The sequence below is a fragment of the Protopterus annectens genome, chromosome 13.part0 (assembly GCF_019279795.1).
Source record: "Protopterus annectens isolate FY-2018-M chromosome 13.part0, PAN1.0, whole genome shotgun sequence".
NCBI lineage: Eukaryota > Metazoa > Chordata > Ceratodontiformes > Protopteridae > Protopterus > Protopterus annectens.
Genome location: NC_056747.1, coordinates 993475849 through 993492334, shown reverse-complemented (window position 1 = coordinate 993492334; position 16486 = coordinate 993475849).

The following is a 16486-nucleotide window of genomic DNA, read 5'->3' as shown; positions in this document are numbered from 1 at the left end:
TTATGGTGTTTGACTAGTCTCCAAAAAGGGCGACACTCTCAAAGGAATTCATAAAGAAACATACACACACCAAGCAATTTCAGGATTCAAACACCTACCTAAGTCATGATACTGGAGAAACATGCTTTAACACGACACGCTACATGCATTACTGGGAGTTTTTGTTTCCACTGCTATATTTGTAGGATGCTGACATCATCACACCTGCCAAACAGGAATATAACACTTTTAAGGTGTTTGCCTAGTCTCCAAAAATGGGCAATACTCTCAAAGGAAATCACACAGAAACATATTCACCTCCCCCGACACACACACATTCAGCAATTGTAGGATTCAAGACCCTATCTAACTATGTTATGATACTCGAAAGATACGCATTAACACGAAGCGCTATATACTTTACTGGGAGTTTTTATTTCCACTGCTATATTTGTGGGATGCTTACATCATCAGACTAGACATGGTACTGTGTGTGCACTTAGTTTTATGCAATCCCAGAACTGAGACATGGGGGACAGCAGGTGTTACCAGCTTGAACAGGGCTCCACAATTCCTACCTAGTGTGATCTATCTGTGGCACAGTTGCCAATCCATCCGATGACAATACATATTTATGCACAGGTTGTTGATTTTGTGGATACGACATGTGTCTGGGATGTTGGGAAAGGCCTATTCACAGTGTATGTGGGACGTGTGTAGCTAATTTCATTGATGTATGTCCTGGGTGGCTGCCTTGCAAACAGTCTAGCAGGTTTGGGAAACATGATCTGCCCATGAACAGTTCAAAGTTGGTAGGGTTGTGTGTTTATAGGCTTCCAATAGCTCTGTTTCTGACTTCAATTATGATGGACTCCATGGCCTTGCAGATTTTACTTCATCGGCTTATGAGACTATAGTTCCCATGGTTTGTTGTGCACCAACACTTGTGTAGTGTGCCATATGTTGCTGTAACCCATTCAACAGTTTCATATCCTGTAGAAAGGGTGAGGCTCAACAGACTGTTCAGGTGCAGGGTCTATTTGTTCTGCAGTTCACTTATGACACATATGGGACACAATGTAATCCAATTGATGCCATGTTTTCAGCTTTGGAAGGAGCTGTTTACCCATTCTACATGTGATACCTCCTGGTATGATCAGTGGGCCTTTTGTCAGTGGGAGGTGGGTATGTATGTATGGGCCTGTCTGACAGGATGTTGGCATTGTCAGTCATTTACAGTTGGCCCTGACTCAGGACATATATGAGTGTACATTGCTATTAATGACATTGCTGAAGGAAGTGTCATGGTTCTGCATGGACTCCTTAGCAGATAATCTTTCCATGACCTGGATTGGATAGTGTTTGGAGTGCACATTGTTTATTGATGATACTGATTTTGGGTTTCTTTTTTATTTGCTTGTCAACTTTCTATGACCAACCTAAGTATCTGTAGTACATATTTGATTATGACAGGGTTCATATGTGTCTGTTGTCATATCACTGTGTGCACAAGTCAGGATTGGTGAATTGTGAGAAGTTCCTGGGTTAACACATGCAACTGCCTGATATGTGTGGCCCACTGCTGTACTCAGACATGTCCTAAGTGTGTGAGCATGCCCAATGTGAACTTTCAGTGTGTTGCTGTGTGAAGTCCACTACATTTGTTGACGTGTGTGAACACGCCCAATATTAACATTTATACTATATGTGTGTTGTAAATTGAGTTGTATTTTTACTGCAGGGCTCACCTTTGTGTCATAACTCTACAGGGATTATGCTGTGCCTGCTGGGTTCCCAGGAGACACTTTGCATAGACTTATCAACATTTCTTCATACAGGCTGATTAGTGAAATACTATGATGGTTTAGTGATTCTATACTGTGACTATAGTGCACAGTATCCTGGGTTCGAGAACTGTCACTACGTCATATTTTCATACTGGGCAGACCAGACTGCTTAAGGAACAGTAAAGCAAATATGACCATGTTTACCTGCTTTTGCTCAACTATGCCCAACTTTGACCAAACCTGCACAACATTGCTCAACGTTAACCAACACTGATGAATGCTGCCCAATTTTGCTCAACATTGGCCAAAGTTGTGCTACTTAGTGTGTGCAATTTTGTTTACATATACTAAATAGTGGTTAAAGCTGTTTAGCACTGCTTTATATTGCTTATAACATGGCAATCATGCCTCAGGTGGTGCTGCAGGGCTGCCTATGTCAGATGCACATATTACACTCCCTATACATGTTTGACAACAGGTAGTGTCAAGTTGGGCATCCCTTTTACTATATGTGCGAGTCAGAGAGAGGTATAATTTCCAGGGTTCCTACTGAGCCAGTGCATATATGCATTGCCTCTTTGCCAAGGCCAAAGCATACTGGGCATGCCTCCTTCTGCCTATTGGGGCAGGCTCAAGTTCCTTCTCCTCCGAGTCACGCTCTGCCTGTGATGGCCTTGGCAATGGTGGGGGGGCTGTTTGGCCTGGCCCTATGCTGCTCCTGCTGCAGCTGTTTTTGCAGGATCATATTATGTAGCATAGTACATACCATGACTATTTGGGTACATGTAGTTGGTGAGTACTGCAAGGCTCCACCAGATGTGTCCAGGCACTGGAACCGTGACTTGAGCAGCCCAAACACATGCTCGATTACATTTCATGTTTGTGCGTGTGCCTCATTATGGTGTTCCTGTTCAGGTGTGTGTGCATCTCTGATGGGTGTCATCAGCCACGGCTCCAGTGCATATCCAGCATCCGCCACTAGGTGACCATGAGGGATGTCCCCATTGGCAAATGTTTGGTACAGCTGTGTCAGATGCCAGATATGGGAATCATGGTAGCTTCCAGGGCAGCCAGCACACACATTCATTATTCTGCCCTGGGCATCACACATGACCTGGCAGTTGATGGAGCAGAAACCCTTGCGGTTAAAGTAGACCCTACCCCGTTCACCGGCTGGTGCTTTGATGCGTATGTGCGTGCAGTCTATTGCACCCACTACCTAAGGGTATTCCGCTATTTGCTGGAAAAGACGCATATTGCTGGCCAATACCTCATGCAAATTTGAGAAATATACATGATCACCGACATGTGCTGACATGGCATTCAGGAACTGGTGCAGTACCCTGGATGCTGATGCCTGTGAAATCCCCATCATATCACAAGTTGTTCTCTGGAAGGTACCTGTTGCTAGTATTCTTAGGCCAACACATACCTTGGTTTCCACTGGAATGGGTTCCCCTCTGTTGGTTCTGTGTGTGAGGCATGGCCTGCACAGCTCAACAATTTGCTGCATGAGGTCTCTGTCCACTCTATAGCGCTCCACTATCTCCAGCTCATGTAGCCCATGGTAGGTTACCCTGGGCCTGTACACTCTTCTCTGTCTCCTCACTGTGGGTTGCTCAGCAACATTCGCATTGTCACCACCCTCAGCATGTTGCATATGTCGCCTTATAACAGCAATGGCAGCCCCTAACATTTCTTTGTCTCAGTAAAGCTTTTACAGTTTTCACTTCTATTAGCTTACTGCAGTTTTGCAGTGTCTCTGAGAATAACATAGTGGAAAGTTGTTTGCAGTGTTTTAAATGCTGGGCTGGGCTAGTGTACTGCCTGTGTAATTGGCTGATTCTGATTTGTTTCACCTGCTAGCTCTGCTACTTCTCCTTGGTTAACTTCCTACTATTTGTTGTGCTTCCTTTTCCCTTTCTGTTTCCACAGGAGGCAGTGCCATGCAAACACACGCACACCAGCTCACATGCGCACACACATGCTTACACGGCCTAACATTTGATGACTCTGGCTTAGATGCGTGCACACAGATGCAAACGCACTTACACATATTTCAACAACCTTACACATGCTTACTCCGGCTTAAACACATGCACACAGGTGCACACGCGTGCACACAGGCTTACTCAGTTTTACAGGTGCATACGCGCGTGCATACATGTTGCAAGCATTTATACAAGAAAATTTAGTGTTGTCCATGGCATACACCTTCAATTTCTTGCCTTTAGCTAGGATACCTGTTGACACGCCTCTTCCAGTGATGGGTAACCGACAACAAACACATGCCACTCTGCTCCAATGAGCTTACATTCTTTCACACATACCCCCCTCATGATGTCACCTATCTTCTACTCTGATACTCCCCTTATCCTACTCTTACACTCCACAGACTTTGCTCATATGCCATGTGAAATTGTGATTCACTATCCTTACCCTCATTTGCATAGGATTGCCTACTAATGCTTGGTTACATCTCTTAGACTGAGCTTCCCCCCTTAGCAACCTCTACTCAGTAGCCATGTTGTCTTCAGCCTGCCATTCACGTGCATGCCAGATGTATATTTATTATATAATGCCTATTTTTGGCTTTTTTTTTTATTTTTACAGTGCAGCACTTTTGCGCGATGCTGTGCTACGCTTAAACTTTGGAGATCGGGGTAAAAAAAAAAATTATTAATTTTATTCTTTTGCAACGTGTAGAATTGCCAGTGGCATATATTTGGCCATTGGCATGCTTCCTCGACTGGATGTATCTTTTATTTGGAGCTGTCACGGCTCCGTTTTGCTATTTGCAGAACGGTACTCAGTTGACAACCGAGTACATTTCTGCAAATAACACTACTCTTACTCGGACAGGTTAGGGTTTCCTGGATCGCAAATGCACCTCATTTGCATAACTTTCAGCAGCAAATGAGGTAATTTGCATATCCTAGCCCTGTCCGTGTAAGAGGAGTTTTAGGAGCTCTCTTGCATGCCCCTGCCGGCTGTTCCTGGATAGCTCGGCAGACATGTTGGCTGCATGGAGTCTTACTCTACTCTTAGACTCCATGCAAGCCTTCGTGAATCCAGACCACTGAAAAGTAAATGAACATAACACATTCTTTTCTAATACAATGTCTTGTTGTTTTGGACTTTAAATTGTTAGCAAAGCTATACAGTTATACTCTATTTACAAGGTAAGCTCATCTTTCCATTTGTTATGTTAAGCATATATAAAGTTTACATCTATATCAAAATTTTAATATTAATCATTATATTACTGCATATAACTTCTCTTTCTCATAGATAAACATTATTATTCATGTGCTTTTAGCAATCACTACTACCCTTATAAAATAAATCATAATAGTATGGTTATTTCCCAAATATAGTAATAACTCAATTATTATGGGTCTTAATATATGATTTAACTTGATATAGCCAAAATACAGTTAAATATTCATATAACAGCTTTTATAAGACACCTCTAATACATTAATAACATCAAGACAGAACATGTTATGTATAATTAATTAATCCCCTATGTATAGTGTCTTTTACAGATATAAATCTAAGATAGAACATTTCTTATGGCTTTTAATAGACAAGCACGTATTTGGGAAGTGCTATCTGTATATATATATATATATATATATATATATATATATATATATATATATATATATATATATATATATATTTTGGTCTAAAGATTTTAAAAGAAATGTTATAACTATGGTTCAGATATGTGTAGAATATTCTTAATATCATTTCAAATGCATTGGTTAACTTGTTCTATGGAATTGGTCATACATGCTTTACACACTGTAATCTGCTTGGTTTGGGCTTTCGAGGCTCATACTGTTATTTTTCCTGTAAAGAGAAGAGCAAAGTAAGAAAAAAAAGGCTTGTTAACATTTTACACTGATTTTCCTGCGGATTACATATAAGAGACTATTTCACTCAATAATTACCTCACGACGATCATCCACGAGCTTCAGCCATTCCCGGACCCTGTTACCAGCTAAGAAATCTTCTCCTTAACATCTTCTCACATTCTCGGATGTGCGAAGCACCCAGATGACATCAGCACTAATGGACAAGTGCATACAGGAAGTGGAAAGCTTAGCAGAAGCCAAGAAGTGACTAATATGTGTATTCTTTGACATCGTACATAACATGATTCTTGAGAGGGCAACATATCAACTGAAATGTAGTACGGTAATTAGCTACTGCTGTTTTTTTTAGTAATTTATAAGCCTGCAACTTTTATGCTATGAGCACAAAGTGAGTTTACAATGTATATGGCAGAAAATGAGTAATGCAATATTTTGTACAGAAAAGCGACAAATCTTAACTTCACAGTCTGTATGTGTTTGAGTCCAAATGTGTATGGTTTCGCAAGAGTGTATGATTGTGTGAGTGTGGGTTAGTGTGAGCAAGTGTGCATGTGAGTTACTGCTTTTGCAGAACTGACTTTCTTATTTTATAGTGTTCTACCTAAAAATTATAAAAGTACTATTATATAAAGCACACAAATGAACAATTTTTCCACTTCTGCTCCAGTTTATTTTGTCAGTTTTTCCCCACTGCCTGAAACACATTCTCTTACACAAAAAATATTTGCTTGTGGTTTAAATTCCTGACTTTTATACCTTCTTTTGAAGAACCCTGGCTTTTTTTCAGTTTTCCTCGTCCCTTATAATGTTTTTTGATTTACTGGTAAATCACTGAGGATTTCAGAGAAGTCTGTGATGCTGGAGATTAGGGTTTCATACTTCTTACAGCTTAGAAACTGTATGCTGATGCCAAACATGGTGCTTTATTAACTTTTGTAACTTAATAAGAGTCATATTTAAACATTTTCCCTGATTTTACCCCCATTATTTTTGCTAATGCCTAGAATTCATGAGCAAAAATGCTGAGAGGTATACAGAGAAGTTAAGATTTATACAGAAAACAATACCTCTCGACTGCACCTGATTTTGCAAAATGTATCTAAATTTTGTCTTACATTTTTACCCTGTCCCTGAATTTTCTCATAAATCACAGACAAAACAAATCAATAATGTTAGAAAGTACAGTTTTACACTTATTGCCAAACAAATCTGTGATGACTCAAAACCTGTGGCTCTATTAACGTTTAAATGAAATATACTAATAGCTATACATTGGTCCTGATTTGCCACTTCCCATTATTTTCAGCTATATCCAGAATTCTTGAGGAAAGAAGTAAGCGCTATGGGAAATAATACCATTATGGTGGGAATAGCTGAAATAATACTTTCACATACATGACACTGGGGAGTGAGCTCTCACGGGGCATAGCCCATGATGTATAGGAACATACATGACACTGGGGAGTGAGCTCTCCCGGGGCACAGCCCATGATGTATAGGAGAAGCAAGGTAAAGAAGAACAATAGAGAAGGTGATTTTCATTTTCTTTCTGTCAGACTCTTAAAACTGCTTATACTACTTTGTTCCATTTTAAAGTAATTGTGATATTGCTTGCCAATTCATTCAAAGCAGCTGTGCAATTTCTTTGCCTAAGTGAATATTGTGATTGGAGGGATTTGTGTACTTTGTGTGCAGATGCCCAAAAAGAGCAGATACAAATTCTGAAGCAGAGAGTAAAACAATATTTAACACAGAGGTCCAAGGGGAATGCTGAGTGCTAGGCTGTACTTCATTAGGATTTTCCTGTAAAGCTACATTCAGGTGTGATCAGCCAACTGAAGTTTGATACTGACACTTAAAAAAACTTTGCTAAAGTAGAACAGTGGACTTGGTAATCTGTGTTTAGCTTATGAATGCCTATTGTTTTCTGGTGAATCATACATTTCTAAGACAATAACCTTACCTGTTTATAATACCTTTATGCTTTTACACAGACTTTAGAGGAATTGTAAATTGTAAAGTCAATACAGGGAAGGCTAGACAACATTTCAAAACATCCATTAGGGTCAGTGAGACTTGGGCTATTTTGCTGTTACTAGATATAATAAAATGCTGCTGTTCAACAAGAAGCCAACTGTACATCATCAAAGCAGAGATAATAGATGCTGGTAGAAAGGTACCTCATTGTGCGCTTCATTTTATATATAGCATTCACTAATCTAAATATTTTCTATTTTTTAAGATCTTTTTTTTTTTCTTATCTGCACCAATACCTATAGGTTTTTGCCTACACCCACTCATCGATCCATTCATTTGTTAAGCATGTGTGTCTTTGGAAATGCAGTTACGTAAGTGTCCTTTTATCTCTAAGTGTAGTATTCCTTACGCAAAGTATGTTGGTCACCCGGATCCTATTTTAAAGGTTTATTTTAGATATACTAGACTTTTCTTACATAAAAATTACTGTTAGTTAATGAGAGCTGACCTCTTGATGCTTGTGCTATAGTATACATGGACAGATGAACATAAAGTGATTTGTGGGAATGACTGTTGTGTTACTTAAAAACTTGAGTATGGGTGGACAGTAATATACGTATTAGTACATTTTTCCAAGATTTGTAAGACAAGTTTGTCCACTTTGATCAAAGGATGAAATGTGAATCTGTATTTTTTATTGGGTTACTATGATGAGAACACTGGGACATGGACATTCTGGACTGCTTAGTGCTATATTTTCACTTGTTTATTGTTTTTAGTAGAATATTACATTTCTATATAACACAGTATGTGTTACATTGAGAGGAATTTTGAGAGATTCATTTGAATGTTTTAGACAAATATTAATATAAGAATGTAGAGATGTATTTTGTTTTAATGTCTAAATTATGCTTGCGTTAGTGTTAATTTTCCATTCCAAGTAACTGACACAAGTCAAAGCTCATATAAAAATGTATCTATTCAGAGGCTGAGTTAAGCTTGGGAAATTATGTTTTTTCTCAAACAGCGGTATGCACATACACTAAGATATTCACCTTCAAATTAGATAAAGCTGTTTATAGTTTTAATAATAATTCTACCCAATTGAAGTGTATGTTTATCTCCTTTTATAACATGTTCTGATGTTTCAAGGCATTGTAAATTCTTATTGACTGTGGCAGATTTAATTATAACTGTGATATAAAGGTCTTATAAAATAACACCTCACACAGAAGCAAAAATATTTCATTTATCTGTAATAATTTTATATCTCTAACATCTATCAGGTTACATCTACTAGAAAACATATTGTAGTAGAACAATTGACAGTGCTTCAATACATCACAATATATTTACTGTTTTTTTTCCTCTCTCTCCATCTTCTATATTGTATATATATATATATATATATATATATATATATATATATATATATATTTATATACACATTTGGAAAAAGGAAACAAAACGTGATTAATGAATGCATATTTGATAACATACAATACTTCTGTTAGCATAGTAGATCTAAGAAATCTGTTTCTGACTGTGTATATATTTGTTTGAAGAAAATTATTAATACAAAATAGTTTAATAACTATTGATAGATATTACTATCATATTATACTATGTTAAATGTGGTTAAATAGTAATTAGTGAAATAGATAACTTTATACTATCCTTATGATACTTCATATTAGAGACTAGCTAATACTTTTTTCTATGCTTTTTACATACACAATAATTTACTATGTATTTCATTTTTGTGATTAACATATCAGATGAAATATATCTAGCTACATTTTAATAGATTTAAATTAAAATAATCACTAGTTTTATATCTAATCACCATTACTTAATACATATTACTGGTGGTAGCTGTGTTCTGTTGCTACTGGTTAAGGGTTCAATTTCAGTGGCAAATGTCATTGAGACAGGGAGTTTATAACTCCAGCTGGGGAGCTATATTGTGTTTTTATAATCTGTATTATATGTTCATTGTTAAAAAACAGTTTCTTTTGACATCCATTTTAATCTATCCAAATAGAATTATGTTACAATGCTCGTGATATATGTGTTTCCCACTATGAATCAATGTATAGTACTTGCAGAATGAACAAGTTTATGGTTGGAAAGAGATTCTCAAATTACACTTATTGTATTGATATGTTATTAATTAATCACACACTCATACCTATATAACATGACTATATTAAAAGGCATATCAATTAATATAAATGGTCTAAATAACCCCATCAGAAGAGGTAGTCTGTTTAAATATCTAGCCCTACATAAACCAAACTTATTTTTTTACAGGAAACTAATTTATTAGGAGATAATATTAAGTTCTTGAACACAAATAAATCGGAAGCTCAGTATATACAAAAAAGAAAAGGGGGTTTGCAATTTTATGGGACAAATCACTTCCTTTACCAAGAATAATTAAAACATATCAAGATAATAAAGGATTGCTATGTTTAGCCATTATTGAAATAAACAAAAAATATATATACAATAATAAATAACTACTGGTTACCGGGAATAGGTACTAATACTATCAAACAACTTTTATCACAAATAATATCTCAGTCTGAGGGAAGTATTATCATGGCAGAAGACTTTAATTGTATTCTAGATTTAAAAGATACAACCACTTTAGCAAATAGAAAAATTACCCCTCGAGCAAAACAATTAATAAAATTTATAGACTCCTACCTGGTCAAAGATATTTTTGACTTCACTGATCATAGTTATCTAAAATACACATTGTATTCCAATAGGCACAAATCATATTCCAGAACCGATAGAATACTATGCTCCACACAAATTATAAATGATTTAAATGATAGCAAAATCATTTCTTGTCCAATCTATGATCGTAATTCCATTATATTTGAATTAAATATCAACAACATCCCTAATGCACAAATAAAAAGAATACCTGCATATCTTATCCAACTTAAAGATTTTCAGTCATTTTTAAAAGAAGAAATACAAAATTTTATAGTTATAAATTCAGAATCTAATACTCATGACATATATGTTTGGGATGCACCAAAAGCTTACCTATATGGACAAATTAACAAATGGTACTACAATAAAAGGAAAACATGGCATAAAGATATGGAAACATTATAGAACAAGCCTGATTTATTGCATCTCAAAAATAGAGACAATCTTTCTTCTAAAAACATTAGAGAGGGAATAAGCAAATTAAATGAATAATATAGAAACATACTACATCATAAGACAATGATTACATTAGAAAAATATAAATTCCTTGCTTATTCACAAAAACTTAAACATTTAACTAATCTCAAAAATAAAACTAAAAGAATAAATTAGCATAATCATATTAAAGAAATATATTCCCTGAAGAAAAAGAAAGAAGTATACAGTATACAAGATATAATAAAATAATTTAGAAGTCACTTTCATACAATTAATCAAGATACACATAAAATAGAAAGTAAAGACATTAAGCATTTTATTAATAAAAATCTTCATAATAAACTTAATAAACAACAAATAGAACTTATTGATAAACAAATTACCCTAGCCGACATGCAAACTCAAATCAATAAGCTCAAGCAAAATAAGGCACCTAGAAATGATGGTATCATACCAGAAATATGCAAAGTTATACCCAAATCAGCTATTTCATTACTCCATAAGGTATATAGTACAGCTCAAAACAACTTCATAATACCTCCCTCATGGAAATATACATTAATTTCATCCATCTTAAAACATAACAAGGACCCTAAATATTGTTCCTCTTACAGACCTATTTCTTTATTAAATACTGACTACAAGATGTTTATGAACATATTCACTGAAAGACTAAAAAAAGTTTTTACCCCAATTAATAGATGAGGATCAGACAGGTTTTGTAATCAATAGAAACACTTATGATAATATAAAACGAGCATTAACCCTTATTGACTTCTCGCAAAAGAAAAAAAAGAACCCAACTTTAATTAGTTTGGACATAAATGCTGCTTTTGACTCAATTAATTGGGATTACTTGTTCAGATTAGTAGAGTGTTTAAATGTTTCATACACTTTTATTAACCTACTAAAACACTTGTATGATGGTACATTTGCTTATATCAAATTAAGTGCATATACTTCCAATAAAATTCCTATCATAAAAGGTACCAAGCAAGGTTGGCCACTATCTCCATTGTTGTTTACAATGATAATGGAACTGTGGGCTAATGATATTAGGAATAATAATAATAAATGAGAGGGTTTAGAGCTTGAAAAAGATATAACAGTCAAACTTAAATTATTTGCAGATGATGTTCTCAATCTCTACAAAAGAAAATGATTCTTCAATATCAGCCCTATTTGATTCGATTAAGATTTTTCAAAATATGTCTGGGCTGTCTTTTAATGACAACAAAACTAAAATTCTACCCATACACTCAAATACAAATAACAAATCTAACTATAACTCTCAGCAGTTAACTAGTACAGATCAAATTACTTATTTAGGAATAATTCTAGCTAAAAATATAAAAAAAAATAATACAATTAAACTATAATAAGTGTTTTGAAAATATTCAAAATATATTTTTAAAATGGAATACAACAACTTTCGCTACAGAAGAAAGATTAACTATTATTAAAATGATTATTCTACCCAAAATATTATATATCATACAATCCATTCAAATACTCCCTTCAAAACAATTTCCTAATAAGTTAAATATTTTAATATTAAAATTATTTTGGTCCGGGGAAAAAACAAGAATATCAATTAATCAACATCAAAACAGTTGGAACAATGGTGGGACAGCATTTCCAGATCTAAACCTTTACTCTATTTCCTCAATAATCAAAACAATTACTCAACTTTTAGATACTACATACTCAGCTAAGTGGAAACTGCTATGGGTTTCATCAGCTATACAGCTAATTTCCAGACCATCTACACACACATTAGAAATAATAAGGAACCTGTTTTTATGGATCCTAAAAGATTATTTTACTATACACATAAATCTCAATCATACTACTAGCTACATTCATAATATTATAACAAATTAAAAATATATATATAAACACCCCAGATACAAAGAATGCTTTTTTTTTGTTATTCCCCATAGCTTTCACACAAGAATCTTTTATAACTTCAGACATAAATAAAATTACCATATTTAAACATAATGATCTTAAGTTTTGGTTCCAATTAACATCAGGATATAAAACCAAATAAGTTGAATACATAATACAGGAATATCAAATAGAAAAATACAATGTGGCTAGATATACAAACACTTTTACTAACCCTAGCTAATAAATTAGAATTGAGCTCATCAATTACTAAACACGAATCCAATATTCTACTATACCATTTTCACTCAATCTTACTTCATAAACATAAATCTTCTAGCAAACTTTCTTTTATTTATAGAACTATAAGGGAAGAAACTTTCAGATGTCCACAGAACTTCTGGAACTATTTTTACTCTATCAATAATAATCTCCCTACCAATTTAGACAAAGCAAACATATTACAGTCAGCTGGGAAAACTACTTTATCTTTGAATTGGAAATTATATACATGGAGATATATAAACAGATCATTCTACACTCTTCAATTAATGGATAAAATAAACAAAACAAATATTTGTAATAGATGTAAATCAAATATAGACATAAACTGGGCACATATGTTTTACGAATGTCATACTTTAAATACTTTCTGGGGGAAAATAAATAATTTACTACAGATACTTTATTCAGATAATTTCACATTAAATAAATCTCTGGTGATATTTAATACTCTTGTTCCACAATGTATCAGAAAAATAAAGTATCCACTATTATGGGCAATACTGGCAGTAGCCAGAAAGACCATAACAAAAAATTGGATTTCAGAATCGCCTTCTTCCTTTTCTGAGTTCATGAATCTGTTAAATGTCATATGCCAACTGCAATTAAAAACTATAAACTCAAGGACAACCAAAAAAACATGCAATCTTCAATTGTGGGTTAATTTGCAAAACTTGTTGAAGAAGAACGAATCTCTATAACAAATTAAATTAGTTTGTTTCTTTCATAATGACAATATGCATTATAATCAGATATCAATAACACATTGTAAATATATTAATGGATGTCTACGTAAATACTTTGGTTCATTTCTGTTAATTTGGTTTATATCAAATATGTAATCTAAATAATGTAATTTATATATGTTAAAGTTTTCAGGTTACAGGTTTTACTATGATTTTATGTGATTGTTTACAATTTTTGAATGTATTAAAATCAATAAAATTGTTTTGAAAAAAAGAACTTGTCAGAGATGTGGGATGCATGGCTAGGCTTAAAAAGGCCCTTGTGGTTGTAAGCCTAGTAAACACCTATGAACTTATGTGCAACAAAAGAGATGTAATGAAGGGAACGAGTTAAATGTCAGATTGACGTGCAACCCAGCCTTAACAAATGTTAAACATCCCCTGGCAATGTTGATGAAGTCGAGTCTACTAGTCTAATACTGTACAGTAAACTCTGCCTGTACTGACTGGCAAATGACAAGGCAGATCAAAAGATTTGTTTTTGCCTGCTGTTCATACCCTTAATGCATCCCTAACCTCATGTTAAAAAAAAAAAAAAAAACAAACCCCCCCATCCCCAAAATATAGAAATCTCTAGAATAACAGGATGTGATCGCCTGCATAATGCGAAGGATAGGAACTTTGAACCTCAAATGCATGTCATTATTTAGTATTGTCAATCCTCCATAGTTTGTCCAAAAAACACAAATTTTATGAGGAACAAAAAAAATATATATGAAGCAATAATCTGGGCACTCAGTAGAAAGGCATTAGAAGTAAGTGTAAACATGACAGACAGCATTACACTGCCTTTTTGACATGGTCTGCAAAGTGCTTTATGGTTTTGAAAGCCAACAAAACATGGACAATTTTTCCATGTAACTAATAGTACATTGAGCAGATAAAGTTCCACGAACTACAAAGAATTATGATCATCTCACCCAGGGGCAGCTCATGCTATTGGACTGCAGGACTGCAGCCCCCCCAGCTGTAAAAATTAAAAATAAATGGAAATAAAACAAAAACAAAAAGAAAATAACAAAATAAAGTTAAACAAATCCCAGACCATCGTGCATGCACTCTCAAAGTATTTCCCGCTAAACAGACTGCTGGTGAACCAGTCTGGAGCATGCTCACAGAATCCAGACTGTCTCACCAGCAGTCCAGATTAGGAAGACAACACCGAATTTACAAATTTCCCAGAAGTCTATGCAGTTACAACTGCATAGACAGGAAGGGGATTGGACTGCAACATCTGCAGGCTGGGGCTCTCGCAGGAAGAAACATCACAGCACAGAAGGGGAAGGACTTGCTTGCTGGATTGTACAGCTCATTGTCACCGGATTTTAGCTGCTGCAAGGGACTTTAGACCGAGGAACTTGACTAGCTGCTGCAAGGCACTTTATATGGAGAAGCTCAACTGCAATGGATACTTTCTGTTAGCTGCTGCAGATGGATTGACAGGTAGGGAGGTGTGTGTGTAATTCCCCAGTTGCTACATGGTGGTGGGTAGAGAATAAGGCTTGAACCCTGTACTTTGGGCTCAAGTGGGAAGAGCCTGGATTCCCTACCCACCACTACTTGTAAAAACATATTGCAGATTTTTGCCTCATATTTGTTCTGTTCCTCATAAAATCTATGGTTTCTGTATTTTTGTTTCTTGACATAGTCAGTGGTGCAGTGGTGCACTGGTAGCATTGTTGCTGGACAGCTACAGGTTCTCTGGTTTGATTACTGGCTGGGGTGCCTTCTGTGTGCAGTCTGCATGTCCTCCCTGTGTTTGTGTGGGTTTGCTCTGATGTCCTCCCATCTTACAAAGACATGTATCTGGAGTATTTCATCCCTGGTCCTCTGCTGAAAATTGGACTTAGCTCCAAGTCAAACTTTCCTGGTTAACAAATGTTAAATAAAAATGACAAGCATTTGAATTTCAGACTTCATATTCTTCTGAAAGTACATGGTAACACAAAACCTTTTATTCTAGCAATTTTCGAAGTTTATAAGATAGATATTTGAAATTTGTCCCTATTTTTGGAACTGTATTCCCCCATTACTGGCTTTGTCTTGTCTACATGTTTTTTGCTAACAGGTTGAGAGCTATGGTGAGAACTGAATTCACTGAATATGTTTGGGGGATGTATTCCCCATTATTGGCTTTGTTCAGGTGTTTTATGCTAAGAGGTTGACAGCTATGGTGAGAACTGAATTCACTAAATTGTAGCCATTTAAGTTTCAGTATTCCCCTCTTTCATAAACGAGATGATTTGGTGTAGTGGTATGTTACTCTAACTATTTTGCACAAGGTCCTGGCTTCAATACTTGGCAATGAAATGTATAGTGGTAGCATAGCATTTTATTCTAGCAACTTTTCAACAATATACAAGCAATGCTTAAAATGTGTCCCTGGTTTTTGGGCTTTTCTTCCCCCCCCCAATACATTTCGGCTTTTTGCCTTCACACAAACCTTCCACTAGGAAAGTCAATTCTGCTAAATGGACTAGGTTCTCTGTTTGGGCCAAAGATCAGAGCTTAGACCCTTTCTCTATGCCTATTCAAAAGATCCTACAATACCTGACTATCATCTGACGCACGCTGACGGACATTTCAGATTAATCACTGCAGTAATGTCATACCTGCTCATATGTCCTACTACTGCTTTTGCATGCAGGAGCCTCAGCTTCAACTATCGCTGTACATTTAGCAGCTATTTTCATAATTATCTTGATAATTCTTCAATTATGTCACCACCTGTGCAAGAGCATTTTGAAAGGAGTATTGCATGTTAAACCTCCAG